This window comes from Acinonyx jubatus, chromosome B4, assembly GCF_027475565.1.
Source record: "Acinonyx jubatus isolate Ajub_Pintada_27869175 chromosome B4, VMU_Ajub_asm_v1.0, whole genome shotgun sequence".
Classification (NCBI taxonomy): Eukaryota; Metazoa; Chordata; class Mammalia; order Carnivora; family Felidae; genus Acinonyx; species Acinonyx jubatus.
The window spans coordinates 81309613-81316324 of NC_069387.1; positions in this window are offsets into that span (position 1 = coordinate 81309613).

Here is a 6712-nt window from a genome sequence, read left to right on the forward strand (position 1 = left end):
AGAGAGAGAGAGAGAGAGAGAGAGAATCCTAAGTAGGCTCCACACTGTCAGCACAGAGCCTGACGCCTGACGTAGAGCTTGAACTTACCAACTGTGAGATCATGACCTGAGCCGAAATCAAGAGTCAGATGCTTAATGAACTGAGCCACCGAGGCACCCCAGAATTTCTTTTATTGAGCGTAGAAACTCAAGCAGGGGAAAAACACAGGTCATAAAAGTGACCAATTAAAATTCATTGCTAGGACTATTTTCTTTTGCATATTTATTTATTCATCTGAATTTTGGTTCAAAATTCAGAAGGTACAGGGGCGCCTGGCTGGCTCAGTCAGTGAAGCATGTGACTCTTGATCTCAGGGTTATGGGTTTGAGCTCCACATTGGGTGTAGAGATTACTTAAAAATAAAATCTTAAAAACAAACAAACAAACAAACAAAAACCCACATGGGGCACCTGGGTGGCTCAGTCGGTTAAGCGTCTGACTTCAGCTCAAGTCATGATCTCACAGTTCATGGTTTGAGCCCTGCATCGGGCTGTGTACTGACAGCTCAGAGTCTGGAGCCTGCTGTGTGTGTGTGTGTGTGTGTGTGTGTGTGTGTGTGTGTGTGTGTGTGTGTGTGTCTTTGCCCCTCCCCCGCTCATGCTCTGTCTTTCTGTCTCTCAAGAATGAATAAACATCAAAAAAAATTTTTTGGGGGGTGCCTGGGTGACTCAGTCGGTTAAGCGTCCGACTTTGGCTCAGGTCATGATCTCACCGTCCGTGAGTTCGAGCCCCGCGTCGGGCTCTGTGCTGACAGCTGAGAGCCTGGAGCCTGTTTCGGATTCTGTGTCTCCCTCTCTCTGACCCTCCCCCGTTCATGCTCTGTCTCTCTCTGTCTCAAAAATAAATAAACGTTAAAAAAATTTTTTTTAATTAAAAAAAATTTTTTTTAACCCACAAAATTTAGAGGGTACAAAAGGGCATGTAGTGTAGTCACCCTCTTGTCTGTTCCTAGCTACCTACTTTATCCAGAAGCAAACATTGTTTTCAGTTGTCTGTATATCTTTCCTGTATATATTTTATCCAAATGTAAGGAATTATATATTTTTCTCTTTTACACAAATGGTACCATACTATAAGCACTATTTTGTATTTTTCCTCTAAGAATTTTTTTTACTCTAGGGGCGCCTGGGTGGCTCAGTTGGTTGAGTGTCTGACTCTTGATCTCAGCTCAGGTCTTGATCTCAGGGTTGCAAGTTCAAGCCCTGCATTGGGCTCTGCGCTGGGTGTGAAGCCTACTTAAAAAAAAAAAATTTTTTTTTTTAATTTTTTTACTATACATCTTGGAGAACCTTCCACATCACTATTTAATGTTCTTCCTTTTATGGCCATGTAGTAGTCGATTGTCTGGTTTTATTGTTATTTTAAATGTCCCCTATTGGTGAGTATTTGTATTATTTTACATTTTTTTGTCATTATTAGAGTGACCATATTTCCTGGTTTGCTTGGTGCAGTCTCACCTCTGCCAGTTGTCCTAACTTAAATATTAATAGTGCCCTCTTTCTTTTATAAAAGTGTCCCAATTTGGACAATATGTTTTATGGTTACCCTAGCTATTACATTGCTGCAGGGAATAATATTAAAAATCTTGTCATTTTGTAGGTTTACAAATATAACTGTAGGATAAATTCCTAGAATTAGAATTGCTGAGTCAAAAGGTATATACATTTGTAATTTTGATAGATGTTGCCAAATTGTTTCTTTATCATTCATACCATTTTAGTCTCCAGTAGCATAGGAGAGCAGTAGGAGAGCACTTGTTTTCTGCCATCATCTCAGGTGATTATCACTTTTTTAAATGTTTGCCATTACAATAAGTATAAAATAATTTCTTTTTTAAATTAATTAATTTCTTTATTTTGTAATTTATTTCCAAGTTAGTTAGCATATAGTGCAACAATGATTTCAGGAGTAGCTTCCTGAATGCCCCTTACCCATTTAGGCTATCCCCCCTCAACAACCCCTCCAGCAACTTTCTGTTTGTTCTCTATATGTAAGAGTCTCTTATGTTTTGTCCCCCTCCCTGTTTTTGTATTATTTTTGCTTCCCTTCCCTTATGTTCATCTGTCTTGTATCGTAAATTCCTCGAGTGAAGTCGTATGATATTTGTCTTTCTCTGACTAACTGTGCTTAACATAATATCCTTTCAGTGCCATCTACGTAGTTGCAAATGGCAAGATTTCATTCTTTTTGATTGCCAAGTAAATATAAAATAATTTCTAAGTGTTTGCTTTTATTTTACCTTTTTTTGAAAAGGTTTTTTTTTTTTTTTTAGTTTTGAGAGAGAGAGCTGGAAGAGGGGGAGAGAGAATCTTTTTTTTTTTTTTTTAGATTATTTTATGTTATTTTGTAGAGAGAAAAGAATCTTAAGTAGGCTGTACGCTCAGCACAGAGCCCAGTACAAGTCTTGATTCCACGACCCTGGAATCATGACCTGACCTGAAACCAAGAGTTGGACACTCAACTGACTGAGCCACCCAGGTGCCCCTATAGGAGCTCTTCATATATTTTGGAAATTAGCTTTCTATGAAATGAGTTACATACATTTCCTCCCCCCCTTCCTGGTTTATCATTTGACTTTTGGTTTTCCTTTTGTGGTTTTTGCCAGGTAGGAATTTTTTATCTTTATATAGTCAGATTTTTTAATTTGTATTTTCTTTTGAGAGAGACAGAGTATGGGCAGGGGAGAGGGACAGAGTGGGGGAAATGCGAGAGAGAGAGAGAGAGAGAGAGAGAGAGAAAGAGAGAAAGAGAGGAAGAAAGAATCTCAAGCAGGCTTCATGCTCAGTGTGGAGCCCAATGCCTGGCTTGATCCCATGACCCTGGGATCGTGATCTGAGCCAAAATCAGGAGTCTGACACTCAACCGACTGAGCCACCCAGTCGCCCCTAGATTACTTAATAAAATCTTAAAAAGAACCCAATCTAGACAGAGTTTACTGGGGGACGCCTGGCTGCCTCATTTGGTGGAGCACGTGACTCTTGATCTCAGGGTTGAGTTCAAGCCCCACATTGGGTATACAGATTATTTAAAAATTTATAAAAGGGGGGGCACCAAGGTGGCTCAGTCAGTTAAGTGTCCAGCTCTTGATTTCAGCTCAGGTCATGATACCAGGGATTGAGCTCTGTTTTGGGGCTCCATGCTGGGTATGGAGCCTGCTTGGGATTCTGTCTCTCAAAAAAAAAAAAAAAAAAAAAAAGAAGTTGTTCAATAAGATTGTTAGATAAAAGATCAGTATCCAAAATTTAGTACTGTTCCTATACTGAAGTAATAATTATGGCTATTTATTTACTTATTTTTTTAATGTTTATTTTTGAGACAGAAAGGGTGTGTGTGGGAGGGGAAGAAGGAGAGGGGGACAGAGGATCTGAAGCGGGCTCTGTGCTGACAACAGGGAGCCCAACCTGGGGCTTGAACCCATGAACTGTGAGATCATGACCTGAGCCGAAGTCAGTCGCCTAACTGACTGAACCACCCAGGCGCCCCTATGCCTATTCTTCAGAAGCTACATTTATGATAGCATTACAAGCTGAAAAGTACATGTGAATAAATGTAGGATGTACAAGAATATTATGGAGAATTTTTTTTAAGTTTATTTATGTAGAGAGAGAGTGAGCATTTGGGAGGGGCAGAGAGAGAGAGAATCCCAAGCAGGCTCTGCACTGTCAGTGTAGAGCCCTACATAGGGGTTAAATTCATGAACCGTGAGATCATGACCTGAGCCAAAATCAAGAGGTGGTCACTTAACTGACTGAGGCACTCAGGCACCCTAAGAAATTATTAAATGGAAAGGCATGTCACATATTGCAAACTCTAGTCTGGCTCCCATGATCCTTGCCTCTGATAATCCTGCCTTTGTTTAAGTTCCTCCTCTTGAGTATAAATGGGACCTGTGACTTCCAGCTCACAAATAGAATATGGCAGAGATAAACTGCCTTATTGGCTTTCAAGAAGCAAGCAGTCATGTTATGAGCTGTCCTCAGGGGAAGGCCACATGGCAAGAAACTGAAGGCAGCTCCCAGCGAACACTCAGCAAGAAACTTAGGCCTTCAGTCCAGCAGCCTGCAAGGAACTGAATGCTTCCAAAAATCAAGTCAGAGAAGTTGATCCTTCCAAACGTGTGCCTCATGTTAGAGCTGAGCCTTGGACAACACTTTGATTGCAGCCTAGCTAAGCCATGGCCAGACATCTGACCTATAGAAACTGTGAGATAATAAATATATGTTGTTTTGTACCCCTAATTGGCAGTAATACTATTATACAGCAATAGATAATTAATACACCATGTTCAGTGGAGGAAAACTCCAGAGTAATTGATAAATTCAATACAGTTCCAGTCAAAATCTCAACAGGATTTTGCATAGAATTTATAAGAAATCTAAAAATTATTTTTAAATCTAAAATTTTTATGAAAGATAAAACAGTTTTTATAAAACTGTGTGGCAGGGGCACCTGGGTGGCTCAGTCCGGCTCAGGTCATGATATCATGGTTCGTGAAATCCAGTGCACACATTCTCTAGCTCGCGTGTGCACGCTCTCTCTCTCTAAACAAACAAACAACTGTGTGGTAAAGATGTGATTTACTTTTTAAGAAACCACCAATCCATTTTTCCAAGTGGCTGTACCATTTCACTTTTCCACCAGCAATGTATGAGGGTTCTAGTTTCTCTACATTCTCACCAATATTTGCGTGTGTGCACGCTCTCTCTCTGCCTCTCTAATTATTATAACCATTCTAGTAGGTATCTCTTTGTGGTTTTAATTTGCATTTCCCTAATGCCTAATAATTCTCAGCACCTTTTCATGTGCTTATTAGTCATGGATGTGAAGTGTCTCTTCAAGTGTTTTGCCCATTTTTTAATTAGGTTTTTGTCTTATTGTTGAGTTATAAGAACTTTTTATATGTTCTAGATACAGGTCTTTTATCAGGTATATCATTTGTAATGTCTTCTTATGGCCAGTGACCTGTTTTTTCATTTTCTTTTTTTTTTTTTTAATGTTTATTTATTTTTGAGACAGAGAGAGACAGAGCATGAATGGGGGAGGGTCAGAGAGAGAGGGAGACACAGAATCTGAAGCAGGCTCCAGGCTCTGAGCTGTCAGCACAGAGCCCGACATGGGGCTCGAAGTCACGGACCGTGAGATCATGACCTGGGCCAAAGTCGGACGCTTAACCGACTGAGCCACCCAGGTGCCCCTGTTTTTTCATTTTCTTGATGGTATCTTGTGAAAGTAAAAAGTTTTAAATTTTAATGAAATCCATTTTATCATGTTTTTCTTTTATGGCTCATGCTTTTGGTGTTGTGTCTAAGAGCTCTGCTAGCCCAGAGTCATGAAGATTTTCTCCTATGTTTTCTTGTAGAAGACTATGATTTTAGTTTTTACACTTAATTCTGTGACCCATTTTGAGTTAGCCTTTGTGTATTGTATGAGCTTAAGGGTCTAAGTTTTTGTTATTTGGTGTTTTTTGCATGCAGATATCCAATTATCCCAGCACTGTTGATGGAAAAATTCTTTCCTCATTGAATTGTTTTGATTCCTTTGTTGAAAATTAATTGACCATAAATATAAGGGTTTCTTTCTGGTCTCAGTTCTATTCTATTGACCTACATTCCTGTTTTTACAGCAATACCACGTTATCTTGTTTGCTTTAGCTTTTAGTAAGCTTTTAAATCAGTTAGTATAAATCTTTCAACTTTTTTCTTTTTTCCAACTTTTTTCTTTTTCAAAATTGTTTTGGTTCTCCTAGGTCCTTTGTATTTCCATCAGCTTGTCAACTTCTACAGAGAAACCTGCTAAGATTTTGATAGGAATTGTCCTGAAACTATATACATATCAATTTGGGGAAAATCACTATTTTAAGAGTTACTTCTTTAATATCTCTCAGTGATGTTTTATAATTTTCAGTGTATAAATCTTACATTTGCTGTGTTAAATTTATTTCTAAATATTTAATTCCTTTTGATGCTATTATGAATGGAATTATTTTCTTAATTTCATTTCGATCTGTTTATTGCTAGTGTATAGATATACGGTTGATTTTTGTATATTGATCTTGTAGCCTATGACCTTGCTGGATTAATTTATTCTAATAGTTTTATTGTGAGTTGCTTGGGATTTTCTACATAGACAGTTATGTTGTTTATGAATAAAGATGATTTTATTTCTTCCTTTCTAATCTGGATGTCTGTAAGCTATTTGGTTTTGTTGTTGCTTGATTTCTTTTTCTTAGCGCATTGTCTAGAAGTTCTAGCATAATGTACAGAAATTATGAGTAGACACCCTTGCCTTGATCTTGCGGGGAATGCATTCAGTCTTTCAGCAGTAAGCAATATGTTAGCTGTAGGGTTTTTGTAACTGTTCCTTATCTGTCAATTAAAGCAATTCCCTTCTATTGAGAGGTTTCGTCATGAGTAGATAGTAGCTTTTGTTAGTTGCTTGTTCTGCATCCACTGAGATGATCTGTGCTTTTTCTCCTATATTAATATGTTATATCATGTTACTTGATTTTTGGATGTTTAACCAGCCTTCATTCCTGGAGTAAATAGCAGTTGGTCATGATGTATAAACCCTTTTATAAATATGTTTGAGTTCAGTTTACTAATATTTTGTTAGGGCTTTTTACATCTTTATTCATAAAGGATATTTGATATTTGTATATAGTTTTTTTGTCTT